This window comes from Caloenas nicobarica, chromosome 2 (genome assembly GCF_036013445.1).
Source record: "Caloenas nicobarica isolate bCalNic1 chromosome 2, bCalNic1.hap1, whole genome shotgun sequence".
In the NCBI taxonomy this organism is placed as follows: Eukaryota; Metazoa; Chordata; class Aves; order Columbiformes; family Columbidae; genus Caloenas; species Caloenas nicobarica.
In genome coordinates this window covers 137,316,192-137,341,750 of record NC_088246.1, presented here as the reverse complement: position 1 = coordinate 137,341,750, position 25,559 = coordinate 137,316,192, and the positions used below count along the sequence as shown (strand labels likewise).

The 25,559-nt window shown below is 37.6% G+C and overlaps 1 protein-coding gene across 3 annotated transcripts in view; it reads right to left on the bottom strand.

The window, feature by feature from the left end:
- Positions 1-1,136: 1,136 nt before the first annotated feature.
- The window catches only part of CPNE3 (copine 3), a 133,000-nt gene continuing 108,577 nt past the window's right edge, over positions 1,137-25,559 (bottom strand). For 2 of the 3 annotated variants that reach the window (XR_010605708.1, XR_010605710.1), the window contains exons 18-19: positions 2,117-2,208; positions 1,137-1,297 (exon numbers count right to left, since the gene is read on the bottom strand). The gene's annotated coding sequence lies outside the window, so the exon portion shown is untranslated. Of the gene's footprint in view, positions 1,298-2,116; positions 2,209-9,453; positions 9,513-25,559 lie in introns of those variants that run through there. The other variant, XR_010605709.1, reaches the window with a different exon arrangement.

Sequence of the window (25,559 nt, the reverse complement as noted above, 5' to 3'; positions counted from 1 at the left end):
ACATATTTTTTATATAACTGTTTTAGAGTAATTGCAGGAATCAACCGAGGAAGTTCACTACAAGGCATAAATATACACATTTTGGACAACCTGATCATATAAAATTCTCAAAGCCTATGCAGCTATGAGAAAATAGATCAATTATTTATCCTCTCTCCTAGCTATACACACTGAAATTTCTTAATTAAAAACAAACATATTTAGTCTATACCAACCTTTACTTTAATTGGCTGTGGACATGAAATAATTACTGGGAAAATATATCACAATTTTGCTTGTATGGAATTTTTAAAGAAAATGGAATGTTTTGATATTTCAAGCTCCAGATTTTTATTGGGCTAATTAGATCGAATTTGTGGGAGTGCCTTTCTTGTCATGATACTTGGAGCCAGCAACTAAAGAAAATAGCAGAATTTGTTCATTACAAGATAGAGTACTCGACAAACACTTTTTGCTACAAAACTAGAAGCAATCTTTTCAAATTTTTTGCCACTCTGCTGTGCATTGCAGTAGACATCAAGATGGCTCTTAAAAATAATGGAAAACAGAATGCCAGGAGGCAGCAAATTTTTACAGATACACTTGACTAGAAAGAAAGACGAATTTATAACTAAGGATCTTTTTCCTGGGTTTGTTCATGAAAGATAGCTGCAAGGTATAATACACAAGAATAGTTGTCAGTAGAGGGGTGAAGCTGTCTAAGTGTTATTTTAAGAACAAAACAGAAGTGTTTCATGGTAAAAGACTTAAAATATATTGTGCTTACTTAGAAGTTTTTCCAACATTATAAAAACAATGCACAGAATTTTCAGTCAAAAAGTATTAAGGCATAAAGTTTCATTCATGAGATTCCTGAAGATATTTCATTTAAAGTCTGGAGTTAGGGTCTGAAGCATCTTTCTTTTGAGGAAAGACTGAGAGAGCTGGGTCTGTTCAGCCTGCAGAAGAGAAGGCTGAGAGGGGATCTCATCAATGTTTATGAATATCTCCAGGGTGGATGTCAAGAGGATGGGACCAGTCTCCTTTCAGTGGTGCCCAACGATAGGATGAGGGGCAACAGGCACAGACTGAAGCATAGGAGGTTCCACCTGAATATGAGGAAAAACTTCTTTACTTTGAGGGTGCCAGAGCACTGGAACAGGCTGCCCAGAGAGGTTGTGGAGTCTCCTTCTCTGAAGACATTCGAACCCGCCTGGACACATTCCTGTGTGATCTACTTTAGGTGAACCTGCTTTAGCAGGTGGGTTGGAGTAGATGGTCTCCAGAGGTCCCTTCCAAGCCTAATCATTCTGTGATTCTGTGAAAGTCAAATAGTTTAGCATAAGTAATAGAGAGGTTATTAAAAAAAAAAAAAGCCTGAAAAAAAGATTAAGAGGTACATTCCAATCTTACTACATTGTAATAGAATGAACTGTCAAATGCCCTCAAGTAGATGAAAGATATGTTGAAAGATAAATTCCGTCTTGAAAAAGTTCTTTAATCTAATGAATATCAGAGTTTTATGCATACGGTAATCGTGTAATTTAAGCATAGTGAAAAACCCTTGGGACACAACATTTTATGAGACCAATGAATTCTCGTTTCACATCTTAAAATTTTAGTTATTATAACTTATAAATTGTTCATTTTGAATACTTTACATCTTTGTTAAGCTGCTCAGATTCAAGAACAGGATTTTTTTTTTCTTTGGGAAACTTCTCATGACAAGCACGCATCCCACATTACCTTAAATAAATATATGTTATAATATATTGTTTTTTATGGCATGACCAGACCTTGCCTAAGTGTCTTCAAACTGATAATGAAACTACTCTTCCTTGTTATTACGCTATTGTGGCTTTTTAATCCAGAGTATAGAGGGATAACATGGAAAAAAAACAATAGAAACATGAGGGGAAAAAAAGGTAGAGAAATTAAGTTCTCTAGCAGATGTAGTGAATCGCCGTATGAAACTACATATCATTCATTACACAGCAAGCCTATGAAATGTTATTAACCAACCATGGCAGTTTTACAGTCTTGGAAATTCACACTAGAGCTGAACCTGTATGAGCTATACTTACATAAATCAGGGTCAGACTGCAGTTACAGGGTGATGTTATTCCATACTACTAACCTGGTGAAGAGCTCTGGTGATGGCACTTTTATACAGGAATCCTCCTGGCTTTTCTCAGCTTTATAATATCTCCTTTATGACCTGCAGTGGGTCTTGAAGATAAAAATATCTCTGTAAGAGGCTGACACTGAGCAGGGAACCATTAGTTTTGAAATGCAAGGAAGTAAGCCTTTGTTAGATTCTCCACATTCAGATCATACATCCAATGAGCAGTTCATTCCCATATTTCCAAGATGGAATTTGAAAGCTAGTTCTGAAGAAAATGTATTTTCCTCCAGCACAACAAAATTAAAACAGGAGAAATGCCCTGGGTACCAAAGTTTACTAGCTTTGGCTACCCCTTGTATAGAGAGAAATTTCCTTGAATATCTGGGCACAAAGAAAATTCAAATTCCCAACAAAGACCATGTGGGATAGATCATCTATTGTTATGGGCTAATGTACGCCACTGCCTTATATAGGGTTCCCGCCATGTAAAATTCAGCCTGTGTTGTCATCAGCCAAAAAGAAATATAAAGGGGGTCTTGTGCAATTGCCTTGATTCAATGGGTTTGTGCGCTTGGATGTTTTTATGTCATCAAACAATTTCTGTTCACCTATTAGTTTCCATCAGGAAGAATGAAATAACAATGAGGGTGTTAGGTATTTTATGTAGAAAGGCAACAAAAACATTTCCACAAATAAATAGTTCAAAAGCACCATTCACAATTGGCTTTCAGCATGAAATAGCAGAACACACAAAACATTTTGGAACATTAGTGTGGTTTCATATGGTGCTTTTCAAACGTCGTGATAAGAGGTTTTTTCAAAATAGAAGACTGAATGATGGAAGTGTATTGACTAAGGCAAGATCTGCCTTTTTTTGTTATTCCATATGTCGTTACAAGCTTTTCACACTAGAACAAGTTTTATATAAATGATGTACTCTGCAAGAACTGCCTTTACTCTAAGAAAAATATCAGAAGCCAGTCAAGATAGCAAGGCAAAAAGCAGTCTAATTTAAAATCTGTCAGAAATACAGAGCACTCCTGGTGAGATTCTCTATGACAAGGTCTTGGATATGAGATCACATCCAAAGCCCAGGTTCTGTATAGAAGTTACAGCTTCAACTCAATTGCTTTTATGGCCCCTCACTTATACCAGAATTGAATTATATCTACTGAAGAGCAAACTTTATCTCTGTCTGTGGCTGAAGAAGCAAGTGCTGCTGAGTCGTTCAGAGATTTAACCAAGACGGTAACCAGGACAATTCACTTATAAAGTGTTCACCTGGCAAAGACAGTAGAATGCTGTAATAAATTCAATAAGATTACACCAGTAATTGGGCTCAGAGGTTTACATTCTCTACTATGCTATATCCTGTAGACTTACACATAAACAAGATGCCTGCCTGGGAGATTTTAAACAAGATCAGCATGGTAACATTTTAAATCATGGTATAATGGCATAAAAATCACATTACTGTAGACACTGTATTCCCTTTTGTATAGTCTCTGTGGATCATAAATCTAGGCCTCCTGGTTGAAAATCTTGCATCATGGAATCCAGTCCCCTATCAACACAGCCACCTATTGCTCTTTCATTAGCGTATTTAGCATCATCTGCAAAGCAGTTGGTCTCTTTGTCCCAATGGTGTGATAAGAGGCAATTTCAGAACCTCCCCACCACTGCAAACCCAAGTTCTACACCTAACATCAGGTAAGATAACACAAATGCACAAATACCTAAATGATCTTACATTTAACAAACATCTATTATAGACGAAATGCTTTTTTTTTTTAATGAATACACAGACATCCAGGTTATTACATAACCTCCAAAGCATTTGAGGTTCATTAATTGCTATTTTGAGTTTTAGACTCTATCTTGTTGGTACCTTATCACATGCGTACCAGAGCCCAGAAACTTCCTCTTCTGATATGTTGTAGAGCACAAGCACTTTTTTTTTTTAATATAATGGAGAAAGACAATAATTTCAATGATGCATTAGAAACCACATGTTGAATCAGCAGCAGAGAAAAGATGAGCTTTCCAGCATCCACAGCCACTCCTGTTTGACCAAACGCTCTGGAGAGCCCCACCACAGTGTAAGTCTCTCAGAAACACCAAGCTCATTGCACTACTCCCATGAGGATTACTTGTTTTTCTAAGATCTTCAGAAGTATCTTGCAAAGCGGAAGGGTGCAAGGGCAAAAACCACGGACTCTACACAATCCAATGTGAATCAAGTTGAAGCCATTTATTGCTTGTTACAAGTCTCCTTAAGTATCTTGCTGCTTTGTCCACGTACTACAGGCTAACAAGTGATTGGATCTTTACAGACAGCACAAGTCCTAGCATTCAGCAAAACCTCCCTACAAAATTGCTGACTTGCTGACTCTTGATTTCTTCACTGGACACACTTCCTCTTGTTCTCGCTCAAGGCTGCTTGAAGTTACGTAGGACATGTAGGCTGCTTGACTCTGCTCTCCTCCTAGTTACATACGCCTCACAGGCCTATTAAGTTCAGTTTCATATAATGTCCATTAGCTTCGAGAAAATCCCTCAAGTCTCCTGCAGAAGGGTATCTTTAATCATAAGAGCCCTTCTTCCTCAGATTTCTCATCCATTCCCAGATTTCTGATCTCATTTCCCTCTGAACTTGGAGATGGTATGCAAAGCATTCGTATAGGTGGCCAGTTTAAATGGTTGCCTGAGACCTCAGAACTGTCCTTAGACAAAGAACAATCCTTCCAAGTATAACTATATCTTCCTTTTTAAAGGATATCCTGTCCTCTAAAACAGAACAAGGTTTCAAAGTACAGGACAACCAACAGTTTTCAACTTTTGAAGATATTAAGGGTTAAAATGAGAAGGCTTAATGACTTTACATGTTAATTTACTTTTGAGGGAGATAAAGGTTCATATATTAAATGAAATTGAGGATGACATTCATATCAGCTAACTTCATACGTTTAGGCTGGCATGCATTGAAAGCAAGTCATCTGACCTGTTTTACTTAAACTGGTCTGTAAAGATCCTTGTTTCTTTATTTCTATTTTCAACAGAAGGAGGCTAATATAATAATCTGAGATTTAGAAGCCTAGGCTTTAATTGCCAAAGCTGTAAGAGGTGATTCTTATGGGCAAAGTACTGTCACTCAGAAGAAGTGCCTCCAGTGGTAGAATTTATCATATCTAATAATTTGCCTTATCCCCAGTACCACTTAAGGCTGCCAGTAACATTGCCTCAAATGCTGCATATTTGAAGCTGGACTATCAAAAGGCACATCAGTGAATTAAGGGCTTGTGAAAAGAAACACTAAACCTAGTAATAAACCAGATTTCTTCCTTTCTTCAGCTGTTTCTGGGCATACTATTTTTGGTTTACAGGCTTCTCAACTCTACAGTCTCTAAGACTTTTTACAGGTCTGAAGATTTTAGTTTGGATGTTTCTTCCAATCAACCAGTTTCCCCAGCATAACATCTCCAGATGAAAAAACCTATGTAAAGCCTTGGGCTGAAACCCAAGTCTCTGGAGACCACAGGCTTCTGTGCTAAGTTTTACATCACCACAGAGCAATCACACATTGTCGTCACTGTCAAAAGCAGACAGTGGGGGGAAACAAGACCTTAAAGTCTTCAGTATCATGAATCTGTCCTCAAACTCAACAGCACAGGTACTGTCACTCACTAATTTTAATACACAGGATAAAACATAATCCAGGATCCTGGCACTGACAAGATGAGTAAAAGGGAATCTCAGATCTGAACTAAGATCTCCCTCTTTCATGTTCTGGATAAGATTGTGGTGTATCCCTGTATTTTCCCCATAGCAATCACTGAGTTTTCCAGTGGAACAAAGGAAAACAAGGAGACCTGAGGAGAACAAGTCTAACTCCACTGTAGTCAGATAACGCCTTTTTACCTTATTTTTGCCAGAATTCTAGGTCGATCCAGATCCCAGCATTCAAGTCTAAGAAACTACATAGATGTTGAGAAGGATCAAGCAACCTGCATGGCCATGTACTATTCCCAGTGCACTTTGAATTTATTATAAACCCAGCAGGAATTCATAAGGCATTGCACGAAAGAGCAACAACAATTATTCTTAACTGTAGGCCTAGCTGGTTCCCAATCTTAAACCAGCAAGAGTTTTGCTAATAACCGTAGCAATAGCAGAAATATAAATACCTTATCTCAACACATTATTTACTTGTGTCCACCCCACTGATGTAATCTAACTTGAACTCTTTATTCTATCTGCTCTCCTCATGTCTCCTAACCAGAGTATCCAGGACGTACAACACTAAGGGATATTTTGAATAACTGCAGTGCTGCCACACTGCAGAAGATTTGCAGAGTGGAGCTGAGAGCACTGAATTAAAAAGAGACTCATGAAAATCTGTACAGGTCTCAGTTGTTTAATTAGTTTACCCCATAGACTGAATACAAACTCGCATATCAAGGTAAGGAAAATCATCAGCAATGACAGCATTGGGGGCTGTGATTTGTGTCAGGAAAGAAGATTCCAGAGCAGGTACCTAGAGTTTAATTTTTTAAAAAGGAATTTAAAACTACAGTTTGCCAGTCACAACAGTAAAGTTTTCAAGGAAAAAAAAAAAAAAAACAACCACTGAAATCTGAGTGCAACTGAGTCAGAATGTGAAATCTGAATGTCTCCAGGCTGTTAATTCAGGAGAGGGTGTAGACTGGCAATTACTAGAAATTAGATGGAAAGTAAGTTGTGACATTCTGTCAGACTTCACCTGCAAGTGCAGAACATTTATAAAAATAAACTCAGCTCAACACTTCTGCTTCCACAAAGCATGAAAATAAGAAGATTGAGGTTATTTCCTCAGTGCAATAAAAATGAATCTGTTTAATATACTCAAACTGAAAAGCATGTTTTGCAATTTTAAGTAGTGTATTTATCACACTATATTCAGGAATGTGGAGTAACATTTTCAAAAGTGTCCAAGACCTTTCACGGGCTAGAGTTTGAGTTCTCTTGAAAAGTTTTTTTCTTTTTTTTAGAGTAACTGAGATGTGCAGAATAGCATTTCCCAGATGTCACTGGTCCTGGAGTAATAATTCTGTGAAAGCAGCATTTTGAAAGCAGCCCTGTATTGTGTCTGTCCCACTGTGCTCAATTTTAACCCTTAGTTCCCTCTGACTGGCAGCAACATTACAGGACTGTAGACAACATTCCCCCACAAGGTATGGATTAGGAACACTTGCTTTGAGATAGCTTCAAGAGGAATGTGTTAGATATGTTAGTTTTACTAAAGTCATCTTAGACTACTAAAACAGTGCTTTTCACTGTTTATAGTAATTGTTCAAAATCCATTCTTGATTTCGATAGACAAGTACCATTTGTCTCTGTATTTCTCTTTTATTGACTCTAATGCAGCAACATTACTGTCCAGATTTATTGTATTACCTTATGCTTGTTTACATGCAAAAAATATGTGTACTATAATGGAATTCTTTAAGATAATCACCAACATGCTTCTCTTCATATAACACTTCTTTAACTCAATCTCTATCCTCCGTTGTGCTTTTTTCTTTAAAGTTTTGCAATAACACTTTTTTTTTTTTGTATAATTATTTGGCAGAATACAATTGTAGTGACTTCTGCAATCTGTACAAGATCTTTGGAAAGTATTATTGGTTCTGGAAAACAGGACTTTTCGTGACCTAGAGGAGTGAAGATCTCTTGTTTGTTTAAAAGCAAAACATATTTTTTGTGGATAAAATTATTGCACTTTGTTTCCCACTCAGACTGAGGGAGAAGAGAGCAGACAGAAAACATGTTTTAGAAGTTTCTCTCAGATGGTATGAGCTTTGCAGCAATTTCTGGTGAGATGTGAGCACACCAATCAATTCTTCTCAGACAAGTTTTGATGCCACCTCTCTACTCAAGATTTTACTGGTACAATCTTTCAATTGTAAGTATAATGCTTTAATGAACAGATTATGGACACGTGTCATTGCATATATCTCCCATAAATTATATACTTATAATATGGGAAGACGACTTGAGATGAGGGAGTGGAATCGTTTACTTACGGCACCAGTCTTAAATCAGTATAAATTTCCAGCACAGGCAACAGGTTAATTTGCTTCAGCAATCACACTGTAGTGTGTAGGAGCTTTTCACACTGCTGTAGAAGCCAGACTGCTCTAAACTCTTACCATCTCTGAGAAGACCTTGGGAAAACTGGGAATGAGACTGAGAAAGCACAGCAATGAGCAATACTTGAACTTCAGGAGCAACCAGCAAAACCCTACTGAAAAAAAACAGTCAGTGGAAGTAGACTATACAGCTAAAATGCCTCAAAGGACTTTGGCATTAAAGGGGCTTATATCCAAAAATAAATAACTGTCTGTCATTTACAACATGAGATTGATACTGCAACTCAGCTATATTCCTAAAGCATGACTAGACCAAATGCCAGGATCAACTGAACTAAATCTCTGTGTATGATGCAGAAAGCCAGAATTACAGTACTGAACACGGAACATATCATGATCATGCTATATTTGTGTGAAATTAGGCAGGCAAACAGTTGCTGCTATTCTATTTCTTGCAAATAGTCCATTATTCTGCTTGTAAAGAGCACTCCACCTCCTTGCAGAAGAAAAATCAAGAATAGAAAAGTGCATTAAAATACACTAAAATAAGGAAATTACACAATTAAGATTATCCATAAAATCTTGATAGGCTTCACTATATGTAGTGATAAGACCTCTTGGTCCTCAGGACAGATGTTTCATACATTACAAAAAGGACAGTATTAATAGAATGAGCATATATGCCATGTCTTGTTTTGCCATAACTGAAAATTCTTTTCTATCAATTTTCAATTCACTAACCTTAGACTCTGCTCTGAAGGGGATGATTAAATTCTTCTAGCTGTCCCATGATACTCTCCCTTCTAACAGGTGTTTTACAAGCAACATTTTGTTTTCTTAAACTGTCCCTGAATTAAGATGAATGAGGATAACCCCTATTTTACAGATAGAGAAGGCAATGAGATATCCCAGCCAAATTTCCTCAAATCTACATGCCTAGTTGGAGGTACTAAGTGTGTGACTCATCTCTTAGCAGCCTCACAGAGCATTTGCCTGCTCCGTCTGCAGCTATCAGAGGATTACAAACTTCTGCAAGCTGGAACCCAAGGTCTTCTGTCAAGCTCCCAAAAGCCAACACATGAGGCATTTGGGGATCAAAAGGCTTGCCTAATACCAAAAGGAGCTCTGTGGACTAAGTAGAATCAGCAGTTATTTTTACAAGGTGGAATTCATATCACCTTGAAGGAGGATCCACTTGCAATGCCATCTGATTCAAAACTTTCCTTATAGTTGAGGTAGGGAAGCCACAGACTGCGATCTCCTTTGCAGATGTTGCAAACCTGAATCATGACAAAATTAGCCACAATTTAAGAGTTCAAGCATGAATTCCCAGGTTAAAGACAAAAAAAACCCCACACCCAGGCAAATCTCACTGTGTGCCACCACACACAGCCTTTTGGCAGTATTTTGGAGAGGCATTGTGGCTTTCATGGAATCCCACATTAAAACACTATCTCTTTCCAGCCAGTCTTCTATATCGTTCAGTATTCCTCATTGTACAGCAATAGCTTTTCTGTAAAAGTTGTCAACATGCTTTACAGATTGGGGTTGTTTAGCCCTGGAGAACAGAAGGCACTGGGGAGACCTTATTGTGGCCTTTCAGTGCTTAAAAGGGGCGTATAAGAAAGACAGGGACAGACATTTAGCAGGGCCTGTTGCAATAGGACAAGGGGTAATGGTTTTAAACTAAAGGAGGGGAGATTCAGGCTAGGCATGAGGAAGACATTTTTTTATGATAAGGAGCATGACTCACTGGCCCAGGTTGCCCAGAGAGGTGGTAGATGCCCCATCCCTGGAGACATCCCAGGCCAGGCTGGACAGGGCTCTGAGCAACCTGATCTAGTTGAAGATGTCCCTGCTCATTGCAGGGAGGTTGGACTAGATGACCTTTAAATGTCCCCTCCAACCCAAACTATTCTATGATTCTATGATAAAGGTTTTTATTTGATATAAGATTGCCTACTTGAGGAAATGTGAGTATCTTTATTTGCTCCAAGCAGGTTTGGATTCAAAACTTTAAGGTTTCAGAGTCCAAAGAAACATTTCTCCCAAACTTTTCTGGTCATTGATTAGATCTATTTTGAGTCAAATCACAGTGACGATCACTTGAAATGGCATCTCCACAGCCTCAAGCAACTCTCCTGAAATATCCCTGAGGCATTTTCTCCAAGGCTGGCCTCTAACCCTCTGACTGTAATCTCTTCAAAGCTCCATAGCAGGAACTTTGGAGTCTCTTGCTTGTGTTACTCAGAAATCCAGTAATTAGAGAAGCAGAACTTGAAAGCGCATCTTTAAATCATCAGGCAGCTGCTTCATTTTCTCCCAATGCATCTTTATTAGATGTGTCTGTTGCTTATCAATTCTGTATGTTCTGTTCTGATTTTAGGACTAGATTAAGGACTTCTTGGACCATTAGTCATTTCAGATAGTCCACAGAGATGCAGGCATACTTTCAATTAGTGTAGCAGATACCATCACAAACATGTTGTCCAGATCTCCTACACAATACTGGACAACAGATAAGTTGCACCCACACAGTCCTCTGGGTGAAGACGCTAACACACAGTAGAGGTGGTTAAATTTCTTTTCGGAGTGCTTTCCATCAGCCTTTTAAAGTGGGTGACAAAATCTCCTAGGGGCGGAGCTAGAAGGCTATATAGACATGCAAAGATGCAGATGTCACATCCAGGAGTCAAATTAATCTATTATACTGAATCAAAAGTAACTTATTTTCCACTGCTTTGTACCAATAATAGGGCTTTATCTTCTTTATGTCCATTCAGGATTCTGTATATCAAATTATTTATAGATAGTCACAGCAAAACAGTATTTCTTTCCTGTTCACCATTGCATCCACTGGTAAAAAACATGTCCCACTTCAGACTGACAATTATCTGAAGAAGTAACAAGGCAAAGTGAATTGCTAAAATGTTATTTCTGGTTCTTTTTGGGGAATCAAATCTGTCTCAAATCATGTTAATGTAAATTACTGTGGCAAATGTGACATCTCTGTCTGAGAGCATGTTAATGTAATTTACTGTAGTGAATATCACATCCCCATCTGCTAAAGCAATCTGTTAAAATTCACTAAGATTATTATCTTCAAGAGGCAGAGGTTTTTAATCTTTCAGGTTGTTATTTTTTGAGTTCCTTCTGATAGAAATAGTATCTAACATGTGATGCTGACTGACAACACTTGATTAAATTAAAAATGGAGTATGTAAATTCCTAGCTCTTATCAGCTCACTGTAAAATAGCAGCTGGTGGGAAGTTAAAGTCGGAATTTCAATTGCTTAAAACATCCAGTTTCAGCCAGGATTTCATCATGAGTGGTAGATAGTGACCAAGACTGTGAGAGTAATATGATAAACTGATTTGCCTAAATTATGTCAGCTTTTAAGAAGTATCTGCTTGTTATCAGACATTAAAAAAACTGCTCCAAAGTAAAATATCCTACCTTGAGAAGCTATTGTAAAAGTTAAAAAACAAACAAACAAACAAACAACAAACAAAACCAAGTTGAAACAGTGAAAGCTTGACAAGGTTATGAATATTTCATTATGGATAAGCAGTGCTTAAAACAGTGGGATACAACCTGTAGGCATTGCCTCTGTGGAAATCAGGAAAAAAAGTCTGAAATATCTCAAGGAATCACAGATCTTTCCTAAGAGGTGCCTCGTCTGTACCCATAGTGCTTAATCTAGAATTATATGGAAAGATGGATATTTTTACTATTAACTGAAAAAGTTCCAAAGTCTACGCTATGGAGGACATGTCATGTCACTACACTAAACATTACAAGATTCTATGTCATGAAAGTCTAAAATGGGTCCAAAAAGACATTACTTACACAAGTTCATATAAATGCTGAAATTTGTGTCGAAAACAAATTTCACTTACGGTTTTTCACTTTAGCAGCTGACAGGTATCTATTTCTTAAATAGAAAAATATCCTTTAACGTGTATTAGAATAGCACCTTTGGGAGAATAATAGGTAGGGTGCAATAGCTCTTCAACAGCTTTGAGTCCCCTGCACTGATGAAAACAGCCACGTATCGCACTCTTAGTCACTTTTGCAGTGTGTGGGCGGATTCGGCCAGACTGGTTAGGGAGCACAGAGGCTTGAAGGATGAAGTCAGAGACCACAGCTTTGGAGTTGTGGGGACAGGGAATAAAAATACTATTGCTAGGATACCTCCTTTCTGGATGGAAGAGTTGCTTAATTTCCCTTTCCCTTCAGAAGATGGCTTCCTTCCTGATGGCAATGAAGCATAGAAGAACTTCACAAAGTCAGCTTTCAAAGTGAGACATCCAAAATACATACACTCCCTCTACCAGCCTCACTCTTTCTGTGTCTGGCTGCTGGGCAGCTTCTTCACTTTGGGGTATTGACACCTGCTGGCCACTATAAAAATAGCAAACTGGTTTTTCTCAGGAACACAGTCCTGGTGCTGCATGCATACAGTTTCATATTCCTTCTCTGCCATATGGTAGACATTTTCTGATTCAAACTGGTTGAAAGTAAAAATCATAAATTTAAAACTATTACATCTTTAAAAAATATCTGGTTTAGAGTTTGTTGTACTACTAATGTCAAGGCACCCTGAACAATGGAAGCATTACCAAGTCTTTCCAAATTCTCCAGTATGCTATAAAAACCAAAAATGTTCCTTGGTATATGATTTCTGTGGATTTCAATACATCCAAAGAACTGTGTACTCCAGATTTTGCAGGAAAATAATTTGAAATCAAAGGGGGAAAAAAAAAAAAGAGAGATCTGTTGTAGCATGGAGGGTGTTGGTCTCTTCTCCCAAGTAGCAAGTGACAGGACAAGAGGAAGTGGCCTCAAGTTGCACCAAGGAAGTTTCAGATTGGGTATTAGGAAAAAATTCTTCATGAGGAGAGTTTTCAAGCATTGGCCACCCAGGGAAGTAGTGGGGTCACCATCCCTGGAGGTGTTTAAAAGGAGCATAGATAAGGTTCTTAGAGACACGGTTTAGTGCTAGAGTTAGGTTATGGTTAGACTTGCTGATCTTGAGGGTCTATTCCAACTGGAATGATTCTATGATTCTATATTGAGTCTATATATCTCCACTTTTCCTTTGTATATGGAAATCTCTACCTCCACATCTTCCACTGTTTGTTGTGTGTTTACCTGTAGAATCTAAATGAAGGACAGCATCCTTTTAAGCATTTAGACAAGCTAAATATTTTCAGTGAAAGACCGGAGAGATTCATGAAAGAAAAACCACTGATGTTCCTAATCGCACAGGAATGATTGGCTTGATTTAAAAAAGTTTGGAGTCTGAGAGAACACCAAGGGAAAGGCAAGATACTTGTTTCTGGTTCCACTCTTCATACAACTTTCCCTAGACATCCCCTTTTAATTATTCTCAATTGCAGGATATTGGATTAAACTGCCTTTTGGTACGGTCTCATGTGAACCTTCTTAAATACTGGAAAATGTCTATTAATGAATACATGCTACCATAGATAAATTCTATGACCAGCATCCTACTCCTTGCAAGTTGAGGCTTAGGCACAGATTCATTTGTATTCCTTTACGACACAACTGAGGTCTGAGCCTCACAAGAGTTTTATATTTAATTCTACATCAAAAAATGTCTCAGTAAGTGTTTTCCCCAACTACAAAAAACAAAGCTTTACATTAGATATTCCACTATTGGTACTCACTCACTTATATTTTTCAGACTGTAATTTTGATATTTTAAAGAGTAAGACAAACACATTGAGGGTGTAAATTCGGTGCTCATCTTTAATGTACATTAAATCCCTGTGCAAACCCCTTCATTGAAGAGACTGAAAAGTAAGATGGTTTTAATTAACTACAGAATAATCCTTAGAACATTGGCATTGACTTCACAATCTCCATCAGTTTTCTTCAATATTTCTGAATGCTCCTGTGTAAACAAACCCAAAGAAGGGTTAACTTTGTTTCTCTTGATCTTTATTTTGAATAAAATACTGTATTCAGAGAGTATAAAAGTTAATTAGCCATGCTGATGAGGAAGACTGTAATCTGACTGACATCATATTTTCACTGCAGGCAAGATAGAACCACTCATTTTTACCATTTCGGCTCCCTTTGTCTCATCCAAACAGTCCGGGCTACTGTAAACTGAAATGACGTGATGCATGACCGAAGGGACTTTGCAATACCTTAAGTTTTGCTATTGCATATGGTCAGGACTCTTGGCTTCCCATCTGTGCTGACAATTGTGCTCCCTGTTTCAAATGTAGGCCTGTTTGGGATTCACAAGCTCAGCATCCCAGCTCCATAGAAATGTTAAGAACACACCACCAGTGCAGAAGTTCATATAAAGCAGTTTCAGTTGCTCCTGTTAAATACATGACCTGAAGAGAAAGGAGTGCTGCCAGCCTTATACTCTAGCCCAGAACTTTCCTCTAGGGAGCAGGACACCTGGGTTTTCCAGATGTCAAAAAGAAACAAAGCTTATATATTCCATAAGAGTATCCTAATCACCAGACAAGTAAGGCTTGGGCACTCCCTCAAAAATAGAAAGATACGGGTACCAAACTCTGTTCTTATGAGTATCTGGGGCTTTGTTCAGTAACTGCTTGATTTAGAATGCCTAAAATACCCTTAGGAGCAAGGACTGAGGACCGGCACCAGCCCTTTCCCCACTATGTGCCCTAACGTTAATGCAGAGGCATTCTCCCTCACGCTCATTTTCTTTTACTGTCCCTTGAATCTTGTGTTCCCAAATGCATAACCATTCAGACTTAGCAAAAAGGAGGAAAAACACCACCACTGCCCTCTACCCTGTCTGAACTGGTGCTCTCCTGTAACACAGTAGATGTGTCTAGAACACACGGTACCAAGGAGTCCGTAGACCTTAAACTGACTGCTCTGTTTGATGACCACAAATCCGTTGCATGCCCTGAATAATGACACTTTGATTTGCATTTAAGGGAGACAGGGACAATCCAGCCAGCCCTGCACAAATGCATATCCTCAGTACCTAAACTCAGGTAAGGCAGAATTTCAGCAAGCTCTTACTACGTGGCACAGTCTGTTGGCCTATTTAGGCACCTGGCACTTGGCAAGTGCTTGTGAATCTCAGGTCAGGTCCTGACTTAACTCAGGGTTGAGATTTTGATCATTGGATCCAGCCTCCAGGCTGAGTCTTTGATGACATGTGCATCACAGTTCTTCAGTTTCTTTTTGCATCCAGAACTTCTGAAACATTTACCAGTATCTACCTAGCTGTATCATCAAGCTGATTTAAAAATCAGAGGTATTAATTTTAACTACTCAGTCTCACAATAGACTCTGAATTATCCTTGTGTTTCAGTGGTTCAGAACTTTAAAACTTGACTTTAATTACCCTTAGATTATAACTTTCATATCTCCTCTAACATTAACAATCTGAAGAGACGTGAGACTGCCAGAGAGGAGAGAATAAAAGACTGGATTTAAAAATGCATTAATAGGGCAATTTATGAAACAAGAGAGTCTTTCATTTAATTAGTATTCTGTATTTGATTACATATCTCTCTGTATGCAGGCTCTGCTTTTTACCTTTCTGGATTTCCAGGAGAATTTTGTTAACATGTACATTGAACTTTTGCAAAAAATATAGGGAGAAAGGGGAAAATGTTTAATCAGTTTAATATTAATTTCAATCACTGCAAAGTTTTCATGCAACCCACAAAACATATAGTAAAATAAAGGTTGTTAGTTTCTGTTGGTGATGTGAGGTGTAATACAAGAGCCATCTATAAGCCTAATTTATAAAATGTGGGCCTATAACACTATTTCTCTTTTCTCTGATAAAGAATACCACTTTAATGAAACAGGAACTTTTCATGTTAACTTGGAGTTCTTGCTTTCTGAAGCACTTTGTGTGTGGTAAGGAAGAGAAGAGGGCAATTAAGACAAAGGAAGTAGAATTTTATCCCTGAGGTTTCAGCAGGTTGAGACAACTAGGCTGTCTTTGTCAAAAGTGTATTAAGAGATTCCTCATGGAGTGTGCTGTGTGGCTCTTGACTTTGGGAGTGTCATTGGAGGCAAAGTTCATTATTCATGACAGGGCTGCATTTATCTCCGACTATAAGCCACTGAAATATTGTACAGAATCTGTATGTGGAGATTTAGAGTAATATTTTCTATTACAAGGAAGTTTCATTTAGATTAGAACATTAAGTTTTTGTATTCTGACACCACACAAAAACCTACACTTCTGATTATAGCATTTTAGTATTTGTGAACTCGGGTTAAATTAAGTGGTTTAATGACTACATGTGATCTTCCTCTGCAAATGAATGAGTAGGACAGAATTACGACTGTGTGTCTTCGATAAGTATTTCCATGCTCTTACACAGCTGGATCTAAATTCATTCACTCTCTGAACTCCCTGGATAAACAACATTTGGCTTCCTAGCAACCTCATTTGTCCTAGGTCATTCAGACACATTATTACAACTCAGTTCTAAAAGAGTTTGGTTTGAAATTATTAAAAAAAAACCAAAAATCTGTGTTGCAGATGTACAGTTTCTTTTGTTGTGAAACTCTTACACTAAGCAGCAGAAACAAGCTGGAAGAGATGCTACAAGTGCCAAACTCTCTTAATTTCTTTCCAGCAGGCATAAACCAGAGAAACCAAAACCATCCCTTGCCCTTTCTGTTTAACATAAACTTAAGGAGGGACACAGAGATGTCACAGTGAAGTCAGTCCAGTAGAGGTTACCCAGATGGACAGTGGGCAGAAGATCATGGCATTTGGAGTGAAGCTGAGAACCAGATTTGTTTGGTTTTCAGGAGAAGGTTAATGGTGATCTAGCTGGAGATGCTGCCTAATGGGGCAGTGAGATGATGGAGTCAGACTGTTCTCAGTGTACAGCAATATTATGATGAGTAACAGACATGCATATTAGGAAAGAACTTCACAATTAAGGCAATCAGCCATGGGAACAACTTATCCATCTGAGTAATCTTCATCCTCGAAGGTATTCAAAACTGGACTGGATAAGGTTCTGAGCAAATGCCCTAGGCGATCCCTGATTTGAGCAGAAGTTGGACGAGGTGACTTCAAGAAATCCCTTTCTTTATTCTACAGTTCCAGCTTATGTACATGCTACTGTTGCTGAAGCAGCTGTGTTTCAAACACACCGATGTGCTAGGGGATGCCTACTCTACAGAGCAAGTCCCAGACTCACGTCAGAAAGTCAGTTTGGGACTGGGCAAGTGACTTCAGCAGAAGCAAGTCCTGGGCTTCTGTTCCAAATAGTTGCATTTGTTCATAGGTGAAAGTTCATTAGTTCTGATGCTCATAAAGAAATGCTTGAAGTTGCTTCCTAACAGTTTTGCTTCATTTAAAGTATACGCAAGAGTAAAGTAATCCAAATTCAAGTGACTTGAAACTACAGTTCATCCCTCCCAAAGATTTAATATTTTGGTTCATCTCAAAAGCTAATTTAATAGCTTTGCTTTTCCATTCTGCATTTGCATCTCTCTCTATACTTCATTTTTTTTTCCATAGTTTTTCTCTGACACTTTGAAGAAGGAAAATAAAGCATAATAGAACATGCAATGTAAAACAGACTAAGTTTTCTTGGGTACCTACTCTGTATTAAAAACAAAAACAAACCAAACAAACAAACCAAACAACCAAACAAGAAAAAATCTAGTACAGAATTTTATAGTTTCCGTGACTGCTAATATCTTACTGACTTCTACACTTCAAATGATCTCTTACAGCAGCTCCAAGAAATAGACAACCGCAGGGGTCTATGTACTTCTACATTTGGGTTTTTTACATTCCAAAGTTGTATGTACGTAGTTGTGCCCAAGCTACATATTCATCCCTCTCCAGGGCACACTGCCACTCTGAAACACTGAAGAAAATCTGCTTTCTCCCTGTTTTTCAGTGTAAAAGATGAACATATTAAGTCTGTTAAAATTTATACAATCAGATTAGGCAACATTTCCTGCATGCGTTTGGATGGTGCAATTCAAAGTTGGCTTTTGTTTAAGCCCATTATTATTTTCTGACCGAAAATGTTAGTAAATAAGGTGTTTCTGCATGTATAATGTGTTATTTATATTAGTAAATGACATTTTGAATTGGCAGCTAATTTGTTTCTGGTTTGTTGCATACCTTTTGGTTGAAATTTTTCAGTTCAAAATTTCACCTTACTTCCCTAAAAATAACACTTTAAGAATATCTATGTAAACATTTTCTCACCACAGCTAAACATCATAATTTCTCAGAAATCATATGCAAACATCACAGAGGTAACTATGAGTATGGTTCTGACTGGGCAACAAACATACTGCTGTCACGGACGAGGATGTAGTGGAGGTCAGATGAGATGGAGCTTTGCAACACCAGGTGGACAAGTGTGCCCTATGGATGCACATCCAGACGAACACCTGAGGTAGAACTTTCTAGCTGTGCATCTCTTCCTTGCATTCCAGTTTCCCTAGCTGAAAATTCAAAATCTGCTGAATTTTACTGCTTTCAGTAACTTACCCAGATACTTTGAGTATTTCTACATTGCACTGGACTCTGACTTACTGGTGTGTCTGTAGCTGGACCACATGCTACTGAGGGAGGACCCAGGACCATTCAGTTTTAAGGATGAAAGTATTATTACTGTTTCTACTTATCCAAGCCTACTCCGGCACTGAGTAGAGCTTAGGTAGAAAAGAGAATCTGGGCCAAACTGCAATGATATAAAATACTATTCTAGTGACAACTGATTTTTAATGGAAACAAATTAGAAATACACAGATTTTTCCAGATGAGGAAGCAGAGCAATTGCACTACTCACACAATGCAAGGAAATTCAAGAAATACGTCTGAAATCCTTGATGCTGAGGTAAATGATTTAACTGAAAGACTACTTCTCTTGCCACATTAAGAAATGGTAATGGCCATTTTTCAAATACAGAGTTACTGGAGAGATCCAGGGAAAGCCATCTCCAATCTGAGCAGGGCTAAAGCTTCCCTGGTCTTACATTCTCTTTTTTCACTAAGGCGAGTGAGGAACTTCGTATGCCTATCTGCCATCCTTTGGGTTTCAGTATGCAGAGCTGCATATCTCACCTTTAAATGTTTTCAGCATTAGAGACTCAAATTGCTAAAAAGTAACTTAGGTAAGTACAATTTTCAGAATGTGACCAATGTATTTACTCTATTGACTGTACTCTCTGAAGTAAAGTGTGCTGAGAGAGGTATTGTGCAGAAACTAAAGTAAATAGATCTACTTGCCGTGGGTAAAACTGCCGTCATCTTTTCTGTGTTGCCATTAACTGGCCTGATTACCCTCACAATGGAGCAAATTTTACACTGGAACAATTCCACCATTTTCAAAGAAGGTTGTCTTCATTTAAATTTAATCTGAGGAAGAGTCTCAGGCTCCAAACATGTATAGGATGATTTTCTTTTAATCTACGTAAAATCATAAGAAACTTACAGTAGGTTGGTTTTGAACCTTAAGCTATTTGATTACATCTATTTTAAAATTTAAAAAAAAATCACTGAAGAAGTAGTCAAGAGATTTGTCCATCATAATCATTGACTTACATAGACTGTTTTGTGCACCCTTTACCTTAATGTTATTAATTTCTTCCTGTTCCCTGCTTTTTACTCTACTTCAAGGGAAATGAAATTAGCACTGAATAAAATATGTATTTTTCAGCTTAGATGTCTCAGACACATAACATTTTTGAACACTCAGCAGAAATTCTCCAGGGTTATAACAGGTATTACAGTTTTTTATCAAGGCAGAACTGCAAAGCAACTAGAGAGGATTATTCAAAATAAATTAAAATGAAACATGAACTGTCATACTGGGATATACCTCATATTAGATGCATTTATGAAACTTCCAGGACTTTCTCTTTCCAAAATGTAGATGTGATTTTGTAAGTGGAAACAGTAAGATTTTGAGCTTTGAAGACAAAGCACTTGCTTCAAAGCCCACATTGTTACAAAAATAAAACAGGCACTGGGTAAAATTCCTAAAAAAAAAATATTCATAAATAGATACATTTCTATATTTAATTGTTTTACTTAAAAAAAAAAAAAAAAAGAATAAGTGGCCATCACTTGCCTTCCAAGTTATTTCCTAAGCAGAAATAGCAAAACTTGGTGCTCACTGAGTGTGTGTCCCACAGCACCTCTCCCAAGGATAGTAACTTATATTTCCCTTTCCTACTCTAGATCCCAGACTTGTCCTTCATCCTGCCCCACCACTTTAACCAAGCACAAGCCACCATGCAGTAGATTGATTCAGAGCTATAGACAAACTGCTAAGTATTCATAGACTTCTTGGCTGTCTGATTTCTCTTTGATCAGCTCAAGGCTAACATCTACCTGTAGCATCAGCAGCAACACAAATTCAGTTCTGTCTAATTTTGTGAGGATTTTATACTTTTTAAGTTTTTGTCAGATTAGGCAAAACTGGACAACATAAAAAAATTATTGGAGTGAACTAGAGACAGGTAACATGACTGTACAAGCCTGATTTTATTAAAAAGTCAGGCTAAAAGTAGTATCACTTTGTTATTGCAAGCAATGCTGTTCTGTTACACATTTGTATTGATAGCTTAAAGAATTGCAAAAACACAGAAAACCTGGACAAGTATATCCTGCAAATCCCAATAAAAGATTGTTTATTGTCCCCTGGAAGTACTTTCATCTTCTGGTTCTGTGAAAAATTTGTGTGATGTTCTAAAAGCTTAATGCAATGCTCCATGGAACTTCACCCTTAAATTAAAGCAGAACAATGGAAATGCTATGTTTGCACTATTATTCATTTGACCTGAGAATGCCTTGGGATTTATTGCAAATTTGGACAATGCAAAGCTCTGGAAGAAGCTTTTAGCAATTCATTAATTTACTGTCTTTGGACATATCCTGAAAGGTAGAGATACCCTTTTTTTCTTTTTCCTCCTCAGACTTGGACTTTTTTCTGCTTACACTGGCAAACACAAAACCATTTATAAGCAGAATAAGGAATAACTTTCCAAGAAATTAGTGAGCCTCACAGATGAAAGCACTGGAACTGTTACCTATAAAGGATTGCATGTAGGATGATTATTACTTAATTTCACAGTGAGTGATGCCTTCAGAAAAAAAAATATATAGTTCAGCATTAGAAAATAGAATAGTACACATGAAGAATATTTAAATCTGTGGAGAAAGGAGTACTGAAGAACAGCTACCCTTATATAAAATACTATCCACCTTGTCTGTGAACGTCTGATGGTCAACTGGCACACATTTCCCACGGGAACCACTATCATCACTCTCTTACTCAATTCAGTTCTATGGTTGAGGGTATTTTTCTTAAAATTTTATATCATAACTCAAGGAGATCAACTCATTCAAAAAAATATGTAATTATTCCTGATGCAGAATTTTTGTCATTCAGTTCAGATATATATACTAAATGGCTTAACTGTACTGTGAAAGTTTTAGATATTTCTTTTATTGTACCAGGAACTCCAATTTTTGGACAAAATGTGAAAAATCTTCAGCTACCTTACAATAACCAGTAGCTGAGTGGTTAATATACAAGAGATGTGTGGGGGTGTAAAGATTCAAGTTTCTGTATAAGGTAGTTTGGAGTTGCCCCCAAATCTCACTGACAGAAAAATGAGATAAGCGATTCTCCATAGATTCTACTTTCACCTGTTTATCTTCCTTTCAATTTACACAGGTTATAAATCAAGATACAAATTATAATCCACATAACCACAAGCAACTTTTCTAAAAATAAAAATTAAAAAGTCAGTCCCTCTCCTGCTCTTTTCTCGATGAAAAAATTCTTCCTTCACTTAAAGAGTGTTTCATGTTAGATTCTGTATGTGATTTTCCAGGAAATGTTCAGTTTCCTTGAAGCAACATGTTCTGATGGAAAAAAAGCCTTTCCACTTGAAAATTCCTCACTAGCTCTAATTCAATTCCCTTCCTTGAGATCATAACAAGAGTTACAATATTCATTCCTGCTATGCTTTCACCATTACTTCAAACTGGACACGCTGCCATTCTAGAAATATTATGCAGCAACCCTTATATTGCTGCCCCAGGGGTATTTTGCCCATCTAAAACCCAGTTAAAGCTGAAGCTTTCACTCTCCCTATATTAAAATACCTGCTCTTGAAGCTGATGTGAGCAGCAGCCACAGAAACCAATTGACATGGCAAAAGATTTCAAACAATGACAAACGTCAGATGTGCTGCGTGTCCTTCAGGGCCACCTCCTGCCATGCAACAGGTTTATAACTGTGCAGAACTGCACAGGGGCTCAGAGCAGCCACCCTCCACTCTCCTCAGCACTGAGAGCACAAAGCAGCAGCCATGGAGCTGATGAGACAAGGTACAGCCTTTTGCCATCTGTCCCCAGCTGTGTTGCATCTTCCAGTCTAACACAACCATCCGATGGATTCAGGGAAGTCACGACAGTGAGAGATTCCCAGTCACCCCTACTTGCAACACAGTTTTTCTCAGCGCAAAAGCTCCTGCAAGGCAAGATACTGAAAAGTCCCATTTTTTTAGAGCCAGCTTTCCCTCATACACTGCTTCATTGCAGCTTAATTCTGACTTTGTGCTGCTACAAGATCTTACAGGTTTGTGCTGTCCAAATACACTAGGAAGTCTACATGTCCCCAGAGGTAAGCCGCAGAGAGAAGACCACTAGGCTTTGTCTCTCCAAATTTGTAGCATAGTTATAAGAAAGAATTCTACAAGATACTTGTTCCAAATTCATAATTTTTCATTGCTTCTCATTAAAAAAAAAAAAAACACCTGCTGTGAAACTGAACAGAAATATATCACCATCCAAGTTCAATCAAAAAGACAAGAAATTCATCGTAAAATCAGCAGCATTTTATCACTTGACATAGCTGGGAGATGTCAAGTCATTGCAAATATAGCCCTCAATATATATAGTATATGTAATACAACGCCTTGTGAAAGCTTATTTATGTGACAGTGGCCTTAGCAATAAATAAAATGGACTTGACAAGGACAAACTTAATGATGTGGCGCTCTCATCTGAACTCCTGCTCTGTCTCAGGACAGTGGATAAGGAATTAATCCATTCTTAAATGGGTTCTTCTAGTAAGAACTTCCATTAACCTCTTGTGAACCTTTTATAAACTGAGGAGTATTGAGAATATTCTAAACCCATAAATGATGAAAATATGAAATAAATGTTGCAGAAACACAAATCCACTGGGATGTATTCTTTGAAATCTTTCACCTTGCACAGATTTGAAGACAAGGACTTTCCTTCATAATAGGTACAATTTGAGTGATCGATTGCATGGTTGAAAATTGAATTTAGTATTTTTGAAATATGCTTTGTTTAAGAACCCAATATATTTGAGCCTCCTTTTGTTTATGGCTCAGTAACTGCTCCACTAGCTTGCTTTCAAAGATGCAGCATTTTTTTCCCTCTGCTTATCGTCAGTTTCTCTAGAAAACTATGTGTCTTGTTTAATGATTTCCTTCTCAAAATCTCTTTCAAGTACTGTAAAACTTTTTCTTTTGAATAAACAAACCTATATGAAGAAATCCTATAAAAATTCTTATCCTGAGGGATTGCAAGATTTACGTTCTTATCCAAATACAAACTCTCATCACAGACAGTACAGTCCATGATTCACAAATCCTATGGGATTATTTCAAAGCATTAAAAACATATACACATAGGCATACTTTTCATCAGTAAAAACAGTGTGAGAGGAAATTACAGAGAAGAGAGATCGCTCTATACAAGAACACAGCTCCGAAGTTTATGGCTTCATAGAATGAAGCAGAATCCACGGAGAAATAAAGAAGAGTTTTCTTTACTTAATTTGTTTTATTCCCAGGAAGACGCTTGCTAAACAATTAAACGATCCTCAAAACAGTGGGACAAGCCACTCACTATGTCTCTAAAATACAGCAGAAAAGGAGGGACAGACTTTAAACTTAAGACATGCTCCAGGATTAAGATGTCACTGTGAGCAGATGAGAAGGTGGAGAAGATTCCTCCCCTTCTTCTTGCCAGTTGAGCATGGGGCATCCAAATTTATCATGACTGTGACCTCAAGTCACATTTACCCACTTGTCATAATATGCAGCCAAATATAACCATCATGTGCTCTATAGAAAATTCTCCCTTAACAATATACAAATATCTCAATATTCTTTGGAAATTGCTCTCTCATCTTGGATTTTTTATGCTAAATGTCCAAATAGCCTCTTGGATCTTCCAGTCTTAGCAGTCTCATTTTCAATAGCTTACTTAATTGCTACTTCTATTCCCTTTTTAATCATTCATGCCATGTTTAACCCATGCATGGAATATAATCTATTCTCTTCAACTAAGTCTCTGTCAAAATCCTGTTTCAAGTGAGAACACTTCATTAGTTTTTCCACATATGCACGTATTTCTTGATTTTATGAAAATATCCTGCCTTCTTTGTGCTTATCTTTTATACCATTAACTTTTCTTAGCAGAGACCACATTTAATTTGTCTGTTCAGAGCTGTGGAGGGAATTTCTGAAGTTGAATAAATATTCATACCGCCTGTAAAATCATAAAATGCTTTAGATATGTTGGATCACAAACTGAATTCTGTATTTAAGTATCTCATGGATTTTGACTATTTTTGACTTTCATGTATGTATTTGGCACATTGACATTAGGAAGTATGGGTCTGTTAACAGACACAGTGCCTTACAAATAGCTGGTCAAATAAGAAGTGGCATAACATGCATGGATATTATGGGAATTTTTTTTTTTTAGTTCACATTACAGGCAACTACATTTTGGAAGTCTAAGATATACAGCTAATTGAGACCTGTATAAGCAAAATAGGTAGTCATCTAAGATGGCGTGTTACCACCAGCTACCCTTCCTACGCTGACCTGTTCTCACTTCAGTATCTGTGGAATTAATCAGGATGTCTGCCATCTACTAATACGAGTGAGAGGAGATCAGCTCCCAGTGGTAACCTCAACCCCCCCATCTGTCCACAATGCAGGAGCAGCAAAATCAAACATCTAGTGTACTCTCATCCTAGCTCACAGCCTTGCCATGATAACATGGAGTAGATCCTCTTCCTTGAAGAAGCAAAATTCAATTTTGACAACATTTCTGATAGACCATGAGCCAATATTTGTCCCCTATTCATATTACGTATATCCAGTAACTATGTCTGTTATATTGAGTGTATCAATTCATTAGATTAATCTAGCATCCAAAGTCAAGAACAGTTACAGGAGTTTTCCTGTCTACACCGATAGTCCATCTCTTCTCAAATGAGAGTAGAGGAAAAACAAC